The 17,249-nt window shown below is 46.0% G+C and overlaps 1 long non-coding RNA gene across 1 annotated transcript; it reads right to left on the bottom strand.

Moving 5' to 3' along the window:
- Positions 1-9,647: 9,647 nt before the first annotated feature.
- On the bottom strand, positions 9,648-10,558 carry LOC143715535 (uncharacterized). The gene is made up of 3 exons (XR_013195802.1): positions 10,542-10,558; positions 10,280-10,333; positions 9,648-9,785 (listed from the first exon to the last, which is right to left on the bottom strand). It is a non-coding gene; the product is annotated as an uncharacterized LOC143715535 (long non-coding RNA).
- Between the last annotated feature and the right edge of the window lie 6,691 nt (positions 10,559-17,249).

Genomic DNA, 17,249 nt, shown 5'->3' with positions numbered 1-17,249 from the left:
TGTGGGTGAGGAGAAGAAGTTCATCCGTTTTGTTAGGAAGGGATCGGAGATTCGCGAGATGAATACTGGGGAGGGCAGGTGCGCAGGCCGCGCTCGCGGAGTTTAACCAGCGTGCCGGCACGCTTCCCGCGTTTGCGTCTGAACGCACGTTTGAACAACACTGCTGCCGCTCCAACGAGAATGTCCAGAAAAACGTCTGAATAATCAAAAACTGTAGAAAAGGTTTCTGGTGTGTGTTTCCTAATGTCCAGTAGTTTGTCTTTGGTGAAACTGATAGGAAAAGAATGAATAAACGCAAAACAAACGAACAAAAACAACACAATAGCTGGAGAGCTCCACACCGAGGCAGCCATCCGCGGCGCATCCTTAATCTTACTTGAGATAAAGAACGTTTAAAGAAAACATTTAAAAAACGTTTAAAACGTTTAGAATAACGTTTAAAAAAAAATTACATACATATTCAGGGCTCTCAAGTTTTATCAAAAGTTTGGAGTGAGATCTGTTAGGGGTGGAGCCACCCGAATATCTGCAGCAACGGCCCCTCGGCCCCACCAAATTCGCTTAAATTTTTTGCTGGCAGTTCAATTTTGCCTATTGTTCATAATTGACCAGCTTAAATGGAAATTATAACAATTGGTAAATCTCATAAAAGACAGACAAATTCATCCAAATAAAATAGTTATATTTCAAAAATACAAATTTATCAAAAAATAAAAAGAAATTTGGCCCCAAACGAGCCAACTGAACAGCAGTACTCAATGTACATACATCAGATCTACTCTTCCAACTTCCACTCCGTGTGTGTGCGCGTGTTGCCTAGTAACGAACATGCTCGCAGCGGGAACACGTATTTACCCAGAAACAACTTATTCTAATTTCTGATTGGCTTGTAGCATGCATTTAACTCTGTATAACTCGAGACAGTTGCTATAAACTCGGCAGAGAACTTCCCTCCGTTTGCCTGCGCCTCATCCATTAATTGTATAGCGAGGGACAAGTTATCCCTTACTCCTCAGCATGAGAAATGCAAGGTGTGGTGTGTGAGCGTTTGAACTGGTTGAAATGCGTGTCTCACGGTGAATGCGTGAGACTTGAGAGCCCTGCATGTTGCTCACATATTAGCCCTGTTTGTGCTGAATAGAGTGTAATGACACTTTTGCCATTAATATGTTTATAAGCAACTGAAAAAAGCACAAATATCAGGGCATGTCAAAACATCTCAAGGGCCCCAAAAACACATTAGAACCCTGAGGATTAAATATCTGGAATGTACCAATTGTTTTTTTGTTTATTTTCAGTTTTTATTTTCCTTTTACAAATGTATTGTTTAAGAAAACATTTAAAACGATTATTTAATAATTGTATATTCAGTCTCTGTTATTTGCTGTTACCATAGATGTCCAGTTCTACCATAAAGATTTGGCGTAGGCCTCGTCCTCCGTCAGGGTCTGAAGGTTAGCTTGTAGGTCCTGCCTGATGTTAGAGGCAGGGGCGGAGCCTACCCCCCGACGAGTGGACGGGAGACATTCTGGTGGTGGTGGGGACCGCCACATCACCGCAGTCGACTAATTGCCGATCAACTGCTGGCGAAGGAAGCATTAGAGCAGCTAAATTAATATCCTTGCCTGCAACTATATCTGACCTCATTTTAGGAGACACTGTAACTGCAGCAGGAGGAACGAAACGCCTACCGAAATTTTGGGCTTGTGTAGCCGTCGAGAGGTTGAAGACCGGCATAGGTGCTGACGTGGCAGCGTTCAGAGCTTGTGCAGCCGTAGAGAGGTTGAAGACCAGTGTTGAAGCTGACGTGGCAGCGTTCAGGAATGGCGCCTGATCTGAAATGGAACAAAAACCGAAGCGGCGGACGTAGAGGGACCCGTAAACTGATCAGCCACTCCGGGAAGGTTGGAAAAGACAGAGCGTAAATCAGGAGATGAAGATTGCATAGGTAATCCAGTTGTTTTTGAGGCAAAAGCGGAAGGTTGGAAAAGACAGAGCGTAAATCAGGAGATGAAGTTTGCATAGGTAATCCTGTTGTTTTTGAGGCAAAAGCAGACTCAAACACTCCTAGCCTACTTTCGAAGCCTTTGACCGTATCGGTTAGACCTTGGATAGCTTTGACGAGCTGCGTGTTAAATCCGTCTGTTTTGACCGTGCGAGCTGCACACCGTGCAAGCTGCACACAATCGTAAAAGCCGAATCGTAGGCATAGAGAAAAGGCTAGGGAAGTTAGGATTATGTAAGCGTCCGTAAAATTGAATGCCGGCCAGTAATTTACGTATTGTTGCAATCTTCAGAGAACGAGAATCAGAGCAATGAACTAAAAATGCACAAACTGTCGATATTAAGATGGGCAGTAGGGGGATACTGAACGAAAGACAAAAAATGAGAAACCTGGACCAAGCGGAACTGTAGGATTTGAGTGTAGATGGTGAGACTCCTTGAGTCATATAAAACTTGGCAGAATTTAGTAAGGTATTAAATTGAGAGCTTAATCGAGGATTAACTCAGCTAGGTTCGGGCATGGGTTTGGATTCTGGTTTGCTGCTGGGCAAAGACGTCTGAAAGCCTGAAAACGAGAGCGAGAGAGAGCATCAGCAATGCCGTTAGAATGACCTGGTATATGCATTGCTTTAAGAATAAAATTGTGTGTAACGGACTGCCAAGTTAATCCTCGAAGTAGAGACATGATTACCGGGCATTTCGAACGTCCTTTATTTATGATATCGACTGTAGCTTGATTATCGCAGAACATATCGATACGTTTACGAGACCAAGCGGAGCCCCAGAGAACGCAGGCTACAACGATAGGGTATAATTCATAAAGAGCGACTGAGGATGAATCTGCAATTAGGGAAAGAAATGCATCCGACCATTTCTCTGCAAACCATTGTCCTTGAAAGAAACCCCCAAAACCATTCGAAGGAGCTGCGTCGGTAAATAGCTTGAGTGTGACTGATGATTCGGAAACATCATTATAGAAAAAAGAGATACCGTTCCAGTTATTGAGCAGGTGTGACCAAAACCTAAGGTCTGAACGGCACCCATCGTCTAGGAGGATCGAGTCGAGCAGGCTGTCAACTGAAATGACGAGAAATGAAGGAGCGACCTTGGGGAATTATTCTCATGGCGAAATTGAGATGCCCGAGTAGAGAGAGCATGTCGCGTTTTGAAACCATGTGAGTTACGAGAAAAGATTCTAGGACCGACCTAATCCTGAGAAGTTTGTCGTTAGGAAGAGAAGCTTGCATTTGAACTGAATCGAGAACGATGCCTAGAAATTCGGGGGAGGTAGAAGGACCTATAGTTTTCTCGATTGAAAGGGGAACACCCACGTCGTTAAATAGTGATCTAAGCGAGTCCAGTACCGTGCTTTGTGGTGAGGGAAAATCAATTAGCAGAAAATCATAGAGTAAATGTAGAACGAACGGGAGCTTGCAAACGTTCAACAGGATCCAACACAGAGCCTCAGATAAGCAATTGAAAATATTCCGACTACTTCTACACCCGAAAGTGAGTCTCACTGCGAAGTAAAGCAATGATTCCCTTTTGACGCCAAAAAGGTGCCAGTCAGAAGGGTGAATAGGCACGATTTTGAAGGCATCAGTAATGCTGCTGCTTTGGCAAGCCAAGCACCGTAACCTGCTATTTTAATTAGCTGTATGGCATCGTCTACTGAAGCGTAGTACAGTGAAAAAGGCTCTGAAGGAATGCATTCGTTGACGCTTGCGAGGATATTAAAATAGGGAGAAGACATATCAAAGATCAAACGCTTTTTCCCTGAATATTTGCGTGTAGCTACTCCTAAAGAATTAATTCGATACAAAGAAAAAGGAGATGAATTAAAAGGGCCAATTATGTAACCTTTATTTAACTCCCTATCTAGAAGACTTGAGACTGTGTCAGGTTCAGCTAGCGCAGATGTAGATTTTTAGCTACATACGAGGTAGAGACGGGGGAACAAACTCCGACCCGAAATCCTTGAGTGAGCCCAGTAATTAAATAGTCAACAAAAAAAGAAGCAGGGTGGGAGGAAAGGTAGCTAGAGAGTGTAGCTGTGTTGATAGGAGTAGATGGGTGCCCGTTTAGAATTTTTTCTGGGCCGGCGCTTTCCCTCTGGACGCTGGTCTGAAGCGTCTGGGGCAGACAGATTTTGGATGCGGGTCTCTGCAGAAGCTGCAAATATGCGAAAACTTACACTTAGCGTAGTTTCAAACAGATTCGTTAAAGTTATTATATAGGGGAGTGCCATTAAAAGCGATTATAGGTCTGCCTTTTACATCGAGTGGGGCATGTGAAGGATCAGCACCATGGATAGCGGTCGACTCCCGTGTTGCGAGTCCTTTGGGGCAAAAACCAGCTGCCCCATCATTTGTGCTGTTAAAAGCAAATTTACTTTGTTATTTGTAAAGTAGAAAGTGTGCACTGAGTAAAGTGTTGGTAAATATTATTATTTATTTATTTTTAATTTCTTTATCCGTATTCACTGTATTCATAATAATAATAATAATAATAATAATAATTTGTTACATTTATATTAATATTTTTCTGGCTACTCAAAGCGCTTTACATAGAAGGGGGAATCTCCTCAACCACCACCAATGTGCATCATCCATCTGGATGATGTGACGGCAGCCATATTGCGCCAGAACGCCCACCACACACCAGCTTACTGCTGGAAAGGAGACAGTGATGAAGCCAATCAGTATAATTGTAATTTGACTTGTAATTTGTACCCCAATTCTTGCTATTTGATTAATAAAATTCACTGTTTTTGTATTATCCTGGTTTACCCCATCCCTTCCTATCACCTCCCTTGGTCCCTAACTGCATACATTACAACACATGGTGGCAGTGGACACTCCAGTCCAGTAGAGGCAAGGTGTTGACATCAGGATGAGACCCAAGAGACAGACAGTGCCAAGGACATGTGATGAGGCTCACGATAGGGCCAGACCAAAGGGGCGCTTGCTTGTCTCCACAGAAAGAGCAGGAAAAGAGCATAGAAGAGCTGACTACGATGCTACATTCATTTATGCAGACACAACAAGCTAGAGAGGATCATCTGGAAAAATAAGTCCAATGACAGGAGCACAGATGGCGCGCCTTGCAACATCAGTTTACACAGTTGCAAACTGAGATCCAGGTACATTGAGCATTACTTGATCACCTTTGAGCGGATTACTCAAGCCTGGAGGTGGCCAAGAGAGGATGACATTGCTGACATTTTGGATTACAACCTGGTTAAAATAGCTGTGCTGATCAAGAATGAAATTAACTCGGAGGCATACAGACAGCAGTTCAAAACTAACTTCATCCAAGATTGTGAGACACCTAGAGAACTCCAAGCGAGATTAAAACATTTGGTCCCACTTTATATTAAAAGGCGTGGTATCTTTTAAATCTCTTTTAAAAACTTATCTTTTTTCTCTAGCTTTTCTATCTAACTCTAACTGCTGATATGTTGGTAGCCTGTTTGCTTTGTTAGAGTTGTTAGATATATGTATTGCACTGTATAAATGTTCTATACATTCACTCTTGCATGTTTTCTACAAATTGTACAGCACATTGGTCAACTACTCATTTTTTTTAATTGTGCTTTATAAATAAATTGCCTTACCTTACCTTATATTAAGTGGCTTTAACTACTATGTACTAACATTGAAATTAATAATTTGATACAATGGACTTGTGTACATACATGTTTTTACATTGTACTTCTATTTTGAAAATACCTGCAAGTAATTACAGCTGTAATTAATGTAATTAAATTTGTAATTAAACTGTTGACCATTCCCTTACACCTTAACCTACCCTTAAAACTCCTCGTACCACCTCACCTGACCCTAACCTTACCTGTATCACACCTCAATAGCAGCTAAAGTGTTTTACAATGCAACATGAAAACAATAAGTACATTGTATTTATTTTTCAAAGGAAGTACATAGTACTTAAAGCCACTTTATATGTATATGAAAAATGTTTGTCACCTGGACAAAAAGAGGATAAAAAGAGGATATCCACCTAAATATCCACCTAAAGAGGATATTGGGGATGTTATTGTGCTGGAACAGTTCCTCAAGATCCTCAATCCCGAGATCAGGACATGGATTAAGAAGCATAACCCGGCATCCTCAAGGCAGTGTTATGACATTGACATTCCTTAAAGGGCCAGCGTAACATTTCATCAATGGATGAGAAAATACTTGACTTGGCAAACTTTCCACCTGGTTACATATGTTTCTAGAACAGTAAAATTAAAATGTTGAAAATTGGCTGGAATATATTTTTGAATATGTGAATTGAACTCTTGAATCACTTCGGAATCATAAATCATTTAGGAAAGTTTTATGTTTGTAGGTTAAGAATAAAACTGTTGTATACTGAACTTAGTACTGTGATAAAGTTTAGAGAAATTGTCACAAATGAAAATGAAATCTGGTGACGCAGGATTTAAAATGAAAACTATTTATATGTGAAATATGCAACTGTACACTGTTAGACCTTACCAGGTTTTTTTACAGTAAAATACTGGCAACACTGTTGCTAGTAATTTACTGTTAATTGTACAGTTCTTTACTGTAATCTACAGTATGTTACTGTAAAAATGCACTAAAACTCGAGTTAACTAATTTCACTTGCAGAAACCGACTGACTAAAACTAACTAAAATTTATAATGCATTAATAATGCATTATAACTCTTCAGCACAATGGTGACCCAAAATACAAGATTTTACAGTAAACTACTGGCAACAGTGTTGCCAGTATACACCTGGTTTATAACTTACAGTTTATTGCTCTTAAAATACATTTTGTGGGTTTGTCTTCTTAATCTTAAAAAGTGTTGCAGTGAGATAATTATGGGAATTTTTAAGTGATTGTTGAGCATTAGTGATGAACACCTGCTGTTAACAAGCAGAATCACTGAAGGAAAGAGGAACAACAAGAACAGAAAATAGAGAAACACAAGACCTACAACTGACTTCCAGCCATTACATATTATCGTCGCTGCCCGATGAAACTCACGTATGTCCAAAACGGTTACTTTTCAGGAAGTGAAAAAAACACCGTAATTTCACAGCAGTTGAACGTAGCGTTGTCATACTTCGTACGGCATCTTTAAATGTAACCATATTCTTGCCAGTGTAATGATATAATCCACATTTGACCAAAATCGAGTTTAAATGGACATACGTGTATATTTTACAGTAACGGTGGTCGATACGCGCTCTTCCGATCATTAATTAGAATGACCAAGTCACGTTTCATAATGACAGATGAATAGGCTACGCTCAGTTTATTAAATAGCCTACGTCTCAGTTTATTAAATACGCCCAGTTTATTAAATGTCTCTTGCAAACTATAAAGGGACAATGAATCAATACACTGAAATGGCAATGCTAAACTGATACTTTGTTTGCAGTCATACCGTAATTTTGTCACTCCTCTCCACTCCAATACGTATGTCTGGCGTCAGGGGGAACCTCGATAAAGGTTCCTACTGTACCTCGATAAAGTTAGACCTACTGTAAAGGAAAGTCATTGTCTCACCAGGCTGTGTTTATTTGGCACTGTATTGCAGAAAATAAAAGTGAAAGTGAAAATGAAGTTGCAGTTCCAGTAAACTCTAGTTAACCAGTTCATGTTTATTCTTCAGGTGATTCAAGCAGTAACGACTAATTAGACTCAATACTGCTACTACAACTACAGGTGGAATTATAAAATAGCAACAGGCTTTAATGCAATATTTTAATCATGTCTTTCCGGTCAGAATTGGCTGTTAGGAATTCACAGAGTTCAACAGACCAAGTCATTTTAAAACATGTACATAAACAATTACATGCCAATACACAATAAATAGAACATTTAATTAAATTAATCAGTAAGTCAGGACAGCCCATTCATCCAGGTAGTGAAATAGTGCATCACTCATGGTCAAGTGCATTGTAAAATGGATGAAAGTCCTTGGGTAAAACATGTTTCAGTTCTTGAAGGTGCTTGAACTTCAGGGCTTTATTTTTTGGTTGGGATGTATAGAGTGGGGCCACGATGACACACATCTTCCTCAGGGATGGGATGTGAAGGGTTGCCAGTTGTCAGAGTGAAGTAGTTTATACTCCATACTGCCATCCACATTGTATCTAATAGATAGATTAAAGAAAAGAAGGGGGAGGGGTGTCGGGGAACATAGGACAGAGAGATAAGAGGGAACCAAAAGCATGTGTAAATTAATGAAACAAAATATTTTAATATGATATGGATAATGTTTCATGTATTTGTGAATAAAGAGTTAAAAAAATTAACAAAAAATAAAACACCTGACTGCTCGAAGGTCATGCAGCGTAGGATCTCCAACTTTGCTACCAGGTCGGACTGACTTGCAGATGTTGACTTTGCTGAAGTCTTGGAAAAAGCTGTAACCAACATACTTCACCTCGTATGGTTTTGGACTGGAACGAGCTCCTCGAATAACTGCAGCATACTCAGCTGGAACATGTATATCACGGTTTCTCAATTTCCTCTCAATCACACTGTGCACGGAGTCACATTCCATTTGTGTGTGACCTCTTTCTAGGTACTTCTGTGTCACACGTTTCTTTTTCTCTGAGCAAACTAGTAGCAAACTTTAAGAGGGCATTGCTCAGGACCAGATTTCTGTTTTGATAACCACACCCATCACTCCAAAGGATGAATTCATTGTAAGTGGGCCGTGCTTCAAGGTAATCCACAATGCAGGAGGTGAACTCGTTGGCAGAGACCCCACCTTCAGCCTCATGCCAAAAGTAATTTTTTGCTTCATGTGATGCCATATTGTAGATGGTAAAATTATGGACACCAAGCTTCATTTTGTAGTAGAGGGCAGACGCTTGAAGCTTTGGAGAAGGCCCTGCAGATCCATGCATGCAACCAAGGTCGTGTTGTTTGCAAGTTGTTTATCCTTTACCTTTTCTGCTCGTGCATCGTCCTTTTTACTAACACAGTGTTCCTCCCACACGGCAGCCTCGATGTTCCCGGCTTTGAAGGCACAGCAAGTGTCACATTGATCTTTCTTCGGATGGAACAGAGAAAGATTTAAATCGTTGAAGGTGTTAGTGAATACTTGCCGTGACAGAGGCTGGATGCTGTGGTCTGCACATGATCGCTTATACTGTGTGTGGAGATGACTGATGGACCTGAAGAGAGGCTCCAGGTACATCTTTGATGAGGAGGACCTGCAGTAGTGCGATGGAACTTTTGGCAGATCCAGAAGGAAGGTCTTTAGGAAGTCCTGCTCCTCTGTCATTACCCTCACTCTCGCCATCTTCTCAGGACTTTCCCCTCTTCGCCCAACCCACTTTAAAAAAGTCCACTGCTTGATGCCAAGTGTAGACAGGAACATCCTTTGACAAACTCTGAGCATTTTACCATCTACACATAAACAACAACAAAAGAGAGATGATAACCTCCGAGATTGAACCATTTCTGTCCGGCGCTGCTTGACATCACTCACTTCCACCGATGTTTTTACATACATTCTCCTCTCTTTCCATTCCAATTTCTCCCAAAAATACTTCAAAAAAATTCCTCCCTTTTCCCTTCATCAATTTCGGAGCAGTGTAGTTTCCTTGATTTCTGGCAGGACACAGCCTGGCACCGCCCCCCCATTTTTCTTTCTTCTTTGATGACAAATTCATTTTTTTTCCGTCCAAGATAAGATTGGCCCCTCATTCTTTTCCTTTTCTGGATGTTACCCTTCCAAGTGTCTGGGTTGGCCCTCTTCCTTGACCTTGATTTTCAATGGCACCTTCATATGATAAAAAAAAAAAAAAAAAAATTCTACAAATACACATTTCTCTTACATGTTTTCTTAGCATGTGGATATATGTGTGTGTGTGTGTGTGTGTGTGTGTGTGTGTGTGTGTGTGTGTGTGTGTGTGTGTGTGTGTGTGTGTGTCAGTGTGTAGGCATTCATTTAAGTTTGGCATTGCTTTGGCATTAGATTGCTTTGTGTGTGTGTGTGTGTGTGTGTGTGTGTGTGTGTGTGTGTGTGTGTGTGTGTGTGTGTGTGTGTGTGTGTGTGTGTGTGTGTGTGTGTGTGTCAGTGTGTAGGCATGCATTTAAGTTTGGCATTGGATTGCTTTGTGTGTGTGTGTGTGTGTGTGTGTGTGTGTGTGTGTGTGTGTGTGTGTGTGTGTGTGTGTGTGTGTGTGTGTGTGTGTGTGTGTGTGTGTGCGTGCGTGCGGCTGAGCCCACTAGTAGCAAACAGAAATATAATAGTAAGGACAATAAGTTACTCACCTTCATTGACAGGTGTGTAATCCGGGTCATTTTCTGGATTGTGTTCAAGTGAGTCTTAGAATAATAAAGAGGAACACATTTAGTACAACAAATGCACTGTTTACATCATTCAGGTATAAGATTGCATTCATTTTGACTGGTAATCGATTAAATACACTAGATTTGTTATTAGTAATGGGCTTTAGTTTTTAAGTCCTACTCAAAACTAATGTGAGGTGGAGGCTGTAGTATAGTCTAATCTGAGAAGAAGAAGAAGACTTACGCTCACTGGCAGCTATTTCGGAATTATTTTCATTATCACTTTCCAGAGAATCTAACAACAATAAAGAAAAAAATGCATTTAGCACACTGAATAGCCTACAATGTTTGAATAACTCAGAACTGAGCTTGCATCAGTAGCTTTGACCAGCAAATGTACAGTAACTATACATTTTGAATTCTCTATGATTAAAATGTTTTAATTTAGCCACATACAATTTGATGGGTTAGTACTTGGAAATGCTGTATAGGTATAGCTGCTACTGGGAGAAAATAATTGAAGCCTAAAGTACCTACCCTCATTGGCAGCTGTCTGAGAACGTCCTGGTTGCGTATGCAACCCACCGTTCCCTGAAGGAGGGAACGGAGGACGTAGTCGACGCGACTGAAATGGGATCTCGCTAGAGAGCCTGTCTTCTTCGAGTACTATTGAACGAGCCAATGTAATTGGCGTGCGTGATTCGCATCACACACTCCGCCCCCGCGGCGCGGGTATAAATACGGAAATGCACGCACTAGTTGCTTTTCGCTGAGGAGCCGAGAGTAACCCGGGGTCAGCGGTGGTCCAGCGGTAGTGGCAAGGGGACTACGTCCTCCGTTCCCTCCTTCAGGGAACGGTGGGTTGCATACGCAACCAGGACGTTCCCTTTCAGTCGATAACGTCGGACGTAGTCGACGCCGACTGAAATGGGATCAACCATTGAACACGCCACTAACGCTGCCACCTTCCAGTGCCTAAACCAAAGCCTCCTGATGCCCCCGCAAACTTAAGGCAGGGAAGGACAGGGCTTAGGCCAGGGAAGTCACTGCTGTTCCTACAGGACCACTGGGAAAGCGTTCCCCATATGTTGGAAGGAAGGGACGCTGCGGAAGCCACATCCAACCCAGAGGGAGGTAATGTGGAGAATACACATATGAACTGGGCGGAAACCGGGCAGTCTAACATATGGAATGTCACTGGGGTGGCTCCAGCCTAAGACGGGGGGAGACACACCGGACAGTGACGGCAGAGAAACTCTGCCGAGGGAAGACACGGGCTCACCGCAGGGAGCCGTATCGTGGAAGAATACACATATGGGGTCACCGAAGGGACCGCAACATATGGACCCAGCCTAACACAGGTTCCACACTGCTTACGAGTGGTAGGCCTAACACCAGACGTTCCGCACGTCCGGCGTCGGAGGGGTGTGGAGGAACTCAACAGGGTTCAATTTTAAGGGAACTCAACTGGAGTAGAAAGGCGCACGTATCCAGTCCATAGGAGGGGAATGGCGCAGCAAGCCGACACTTGAACCGGGCTCACGGTGAAACTGGCTTCATGAGAAGGGAGCCCACGGGAAGCAGCGGTTCAACTAGGTGTCGTCCAGCCCCCAACTCTAGAATCTGTTTAGCAAAGTATATCGTCAACGCCCAGGCGGAGCACTTTACACTCATCATAGCGGAGCTCAACACCTAAGTGGACATGTTGCATCTCGGATCTTTGCCGAAATGAAGGCAAGCACTAAGTGCAACTTTGCATGGAAACAGCCTTCCCTCTCTGCTGAATTCCAACAGATATTTGAAGAGCTGGTCTGAGGTCTATGACTTGCATTCTGTACACGTCCAAGCGAACGGACAGAGAAGCCAGGGCTGGATCTGCCTCCTCTAGGCAGCGCTTGCAGGCTCACCACCTGCTCCTATTACGGGAGAGGTAGGAACCTTGGGCACAATCCGAGCCGGGGTCTCAGCTTGTGAGAGTTAGCCGGCCCAGACTCCAGGCACAATATGTTGACCGAAAGCGAGCAAGTCCCTACCCTCTAGTAGAGACCACGCGAGCAGGAGAACTGATATAACAGAATTTTTAACTCACTACCTGCAGTGGGTCAGGGGCGGTCTCTGCAGTGCAGTCGCACCAGGGACAAGGCCCAAGAGGATAAAGAGGGACACAAGGATCTACAAGACCTTGCTCCTCAGGAACCTGACGATCAGAACGTGCTTCTGCATACTTCTGCAACACGATGAGCGTCGTTTAAACACCGAGGCAACATCATTTTGAGGGTGATTTAGGAAAACAGCCTACTGCAACCCATTTTGCAGGAAAGAGAGCACTGAAGTGATCGAAAGCTTTCAGGATCTCCTCTGGAGAGAAGACGCACTCAACGACTAGGTTCCACTTCTAAAGGCGTAAGCACGCTACCCCATTCCAGGGGGTGCTCGCAGAAGTGATGGTAACATTCTTGTGATAGCCACCTGAACCTCCGCGTTCAGATGTAAGACCGCCCGGAATCCCCGGGGGAAGAACGCGTGTGCCATCGTGCCCCGCCCCCGAAGAGTTTTCCGGGGAAGTCAGGAAGGCTGTTGATGGGAGCCAGGTCTAGTTGGGCCAATAAGGGGCAACTATGAAGACCTGTTCCTCTCCTGACTTGGCACGTAGGTGCAAGTGACGGGCGCAAAAGACAGGAGCATTACTCAACACAACATGTGAAGATCACTGGGCTTCAGGAGCATTTTCTGCTCAGCACTTGGGTGTGACAAGTTCACTGAGCTTCAGGAGCATTCCTGCTCAACACCTGAGTGTGATAAACTCACCGAGCTTCAGGAGCATTTCTGCTCAACACTTGAGTACGAAGAACCTCACTGAGCGACAGGAGCATTTCTGCTCAGCACTTGAGTGTGACAAGTTCACTGAACTTCAGGAGCATTCCTGCTCAACACCTGAGTGTGATAAACTCACTGAGCTTCAGGAGCATTTCTGCTCAACACTTGAGTGCGAAGAATTTCACTGAACGACAGGAGCATTTCTGCTCAGCACTTGAGTGTGACAAGTTCACTGAGCTTCAGGAGCATTACTGCTCAACACCTGAGTGTGATAAACTCACTGAGCTTCAGGAGCATTTCTGCTCAACACTTGAGTGCGAGGAACTTCACTGAGCACCAGGAGCATTTCTGCTCAGCACTGCGTGTGATGAATTCACTGAGCTACCTGTGATGGACTCACTGAGCTACAGGAGCATTGCTGCTCAACACCTGAGTGCGATGAACTTCACTGAGTTTCAGGAGCAACTCTGCTCAACATGAAGTGTGATGATCTCACTGACTTGAGCAGACGCAAGGCGACCCTGAGTCGCAGTCACTTCTTAGAAGGCTCACTGGGGTTAAACGTATTCTGCGGGCCCCCGGGGCAGCTGAGACCCAGTGTTTGTCCAAGGGTAGTCCGCTCGGTTTACCCAAACACTGGCGGAAAAATAAAACCGGGGGGGCAATTGAGCGGCCCCGGAATGGTCAAGACCCAGCGGACCCAGGGGATGGAGTCTCCACTTGCCCTGGCTATAACTGTCGTGAGGCTCGATGGCGGCACAATTGAGTAAGCGGGAGGAGTGGAACAAGGCGCCCTCAGAAGCGTCTGACTCCAAGGAGGAGGTGACGGGAGAGTTTGTGACACCCGCAATGTCTAACAACTCGAGGCACGAATGCCCGTGTAGTCGGGGGTCGCCCAGGCCCCCGTTAAAACACGCCCTTTGTACATGGCCCCTCTGCTGAGGAGGGTTTGGCAGCAGACCGGGATGAACTATAGTCACACAGGGTGAGCTGCTCTGCCACGGTCACCTCAGGACTCGATCGTAAAGCTAGCGCTGAAGCGGTCACATACGGAGGAAGCCAAAGGCTGCGGCTATCGTATACCCCAGGAGCCTCTGAATCTTTTCAGTGGGACCCTTTCTCACTTCAACACCAGCTGGACACATTCTCACTGGAGAGACGTGTTGGACCGAGTACCTCTCCAAAACTGAAAAAGAGATACTCAGCCCGTGGGCGAGATTACTCTCTTCCAGTTGACCTGAAGACCCAACGGGCTCTGGAGCACTCGAGGGGAAGGACACTACGTGTCTTTCAGGTCAAAGCTGCAGACCAATCTTGGGCCCAGATGGTCACGACCCACCACCTAGTAGCACGAAGAACGAGTTTACAACTGGCCTTCGTACCGGCTGGAGGAGCGGCTATATCAAATCCTTCGCCAGCAGGATAAGATAAGCACGCACAAGTCAGGAGCACTGCTCAACACTCGGTGTGATGAATATCACTGAATTTTCAGGAGCACGTCTGCTCAACACCTAATGTGATGACTATCACTGACTTGAGCGGGGTAGCCGAGCCTGAGGTGGGGCAGCAAAGTAGAGAGAGTGGTGTTAGTGTGCTGTGCAACACTTACCTGTCTCCACAAGCGGCAGGGGGCGCGTGAGAAGGCGGATGACCGGGTCCTCGAACGCACCAAGCTGCCTGCTGGCGACCAAGGGGGAGCTGAGGGGTGTAAGGCTATACAGGGTCACACCCGCCAGACTGGCCCTCTTGGGACCCAGGAACAGATGAAATTGCTCTCTCTTTGAAGTGTGGGTACCGCTTGCTCCGCTTTTTTTTTTTTTTTTTTTCAGGGAGCCAGCGGCGGAACAGACACACACACAAACAAAGGCTCCACCCGGCCCTCACCCGGGGGGAGGGAGTGATCGTGCCACTCCAAGAGCATCTCATCCATTCCTGGGCGGCCCGCTCCGGAATGCTTTCGCTGTCGCTTGCCACCTGGCTTGGCAGCGCCTGGAGCGGGCTGGGCGTCTCTACTGCGGCCGGCTCCATGCTGAGGCCTGGGTGGAGGCTGCTGCGGAGGGCCAGCAGGAGCGGCGGCCGGAGAACGCCCACGGCGACGAGCAGGCGGAGGAGCTGCCACCGGCGGCGGGTGGAGGCAGCAGCTGGCCGACGGGGCAGGATGTGCCGGATGACCTCCGTCTGCGCTTGAGCGGCAGAGAACTGTTTGATGCAGTTCTCCACCGCGTCGCCGACCAGCCCAACCTGGGAAATTGGGGAGACCAGGAACCGAACCTTGTCCGCATCCGCCATACCAACCAGGCTGAGCCAACGAAGGCGCTACTGGACCACCAAGGTGGACATCGCCAAACCGATCACGCACGCTACGACACCCGTACCCCGGAGGGTGAGGTCGGATGCAGTGCGGTGCTCACCTATGAGCGCACGGTCTGGATTACCCTCGTGCATGCCATGGGTGCCCTAGCCTGCAGCAACGCCATGGCACGCAAGAGGAAGAGGCTTGCCCACAGGCTTTGTAAGCTCTGCCCGTCGGAACAGACGAAACTCACAGGCCTTAGGGGGGAGACGAGGATCCCCCCAAAAGGCAGCGGCCGCCGGACACAGGTGCACCTGTGTCGACAGACCGCTCCAATGGAGGGACACCTCGCAACCCTTCACCGTTCCTCCATCAAGGGTAATGAGGGGGAAAAGCTATTCAGGCAGTTTCTGGCAGAGAAAGATGCTGTTCACCACCTGATAAGCTCTCCATGCATTTCGGGAAAGAAAGGCACTGGGGCGGCGAGCTGAGAACCAGCGCGGCCCGCCCCAAGATACCAAACTCCAGATTCCAACCGAGACTGAACGGGACACGGTGGAGGTTCCACTCGAGCCCGGCAGCCTCGGCGGCCCGTTTCAGCATAGCTGATAATTCTGGATCCGGCTCGGGCAACATTGAACTCCCGGAGGGAGACAATGCAGCCGAGTCATCATCTCTAGAAGTCAGCTCACCCTCCGATGCTGCAATCGGCGTCCTGTCCTCCAGGGGAGCCCCGAGTGAAACCGCTGGCCCACCCATTACAGATGGACCAGCAGACAACACAGGAGGCGCCAGTGGTTGCAGTGGAAGGGAGGAGTGAGGAGCCCACAGGGAATGGTTACCGGGCGGGACATCTAACACTATCCTCCGGTCACCCATCCCACACAGCACCCGAGGGTGGGGCATGGTAATGGGGACTCGCTCTCCGCGAACGAAGGCGAGTCTCGCCCTCAACACTGCGACAGTCATGTTCCCACAGTGAAAACATGAGCTGTCCACAAAAGCTGTCTCAGCGTGCTGTAAGCCAAACACGTGACACAACAGTTGTGACCATCAGAGAGAGAAAGGGAACGACCGCACCCAGAAACGCACGGGCGGAATGACATCTTGAAAAAGACGCAAACGCACCCGTGTTGCTCTTTCAGAAAATAGGACCGTCACCAGTGCCGGAGCACACAGGGGAATGACCGCGGCAACACTGAACAGAGAACTGAAACAGTGAACCACTCACTTTTCCGCCCTCTAACCAGCCATCAACACACACAAACATTTAGAAATTTGTTGCTGTTAAAACAGCAGTTGAGAGCTCAAAGCTCGCGATCACCGCTGCACTCGCGCTGTAGAACACCAGCACTGGGAGAGTCTTCCTGAAGAACACCGACACACTCGCTCGTTGTAGACAACAGCACTCTCAGAGACATCAAACGATCGGCTCCGAAGCGAAAGGCAACTAGTGCGTGCATCCACTTCCGTATTTATACCCGCGCCGCGGGGGCGGAGTGTGTGATGCGAATCACGCACGCCAATTACATTGGCTCGTTCAATAGTACTCGAAGAAGACAGGCTCTCTAGCGAGATCCCATTTCAGTCGGCGTCGACTACGTCCGACGTTATCGATTGAAAGGGAACTGTAACTTTCAAGTGAATCTAAGAATGACAGAGAAGAAAACCAGTTAACATTTGAGTAATGAATACAATGTAGACTTAACTGTTTGGCTGACTTAATTCTATTTTCCTACAAACCTTCCTCCTCATTGCTGACCCCCGCAATCGCCTCAACAACAGCCCTATCATAGCTAACATTCATCAATTCACACAGCTCCTTTACAGAGACAGACATCC

Source organism: Siphateles boraxobius, unplaced genomic scaffold, assembly GCF_051911475.1.
Source record: "Siphateles boraxobius isolate OS27281-9 unplaced genomic scaffold, OSU_SipBor_1 6, whole genome shotgun sequence".
NCBI classification, from domain to species: domain Eukaryota; kingdom Metazoa; phylum Chordata; class Actinopteri; order Cypriniformes; family Leuciscidae; genus Siphateles; species Siphateles boraxobius.
Note: the sequence above shows the minus strand (reverse complement) of the source record. Positions and strands in the feature narration are given on the sequence as shown.